The following is a 449-nucleotide window of genomic DNA, read 5'->3' on the forward strand; positions in this document are numbered from 1 at the left end:
ATCACTCCTAAAAAATAATTATCCAATATAATCCAACACAACTACACTATCACAGTATTTATATGGCTATCTATTATGTTGTTGAATTTAATAGATATTTACATAAATCATAGAGCTTTACACACACGCACTAAGCCAAGTTGTTTCCAGTTCCTGACGTCACAACCGCCCACAACCTTCTCTCACTCCCTCTTCTCTGCCTCTCTCATCTGCCTCTCACTACCCATCCGCTTCCTCTCGCGCACCACACCACAGCGACTCATCGCTCCTACCTAAGCCGCTATTGCTTTCCTCCCCCCTGTTCGTTCTTGCAATACTCGCTCTCCCCACATCACTTATATAGTTGTAGTAGTTAACCTTTTTGTTTTATGTATGTTTTACATCTATGTTGTCGAATTCATGATTGTCATATTTATAAGTTTGTATTTCATAATCCAATTTCAAATTTT

The sequence above is a fragment of the Penaeus monodon genome, chromosome 25 (genome assembly GCF_015228065.2).
Source record: "Penaeus monodon isolate SGIC_2016 chromosome 25, NSTDA_Pmon_1, whole genome shotgun sequence".
Classification (NCBI taxonomy): Eukaryota; Metazoa; Arthropoda; class Malacostraca; order Decapoda; family Penaeidae; genus Penaeus; species Penaeus monodon.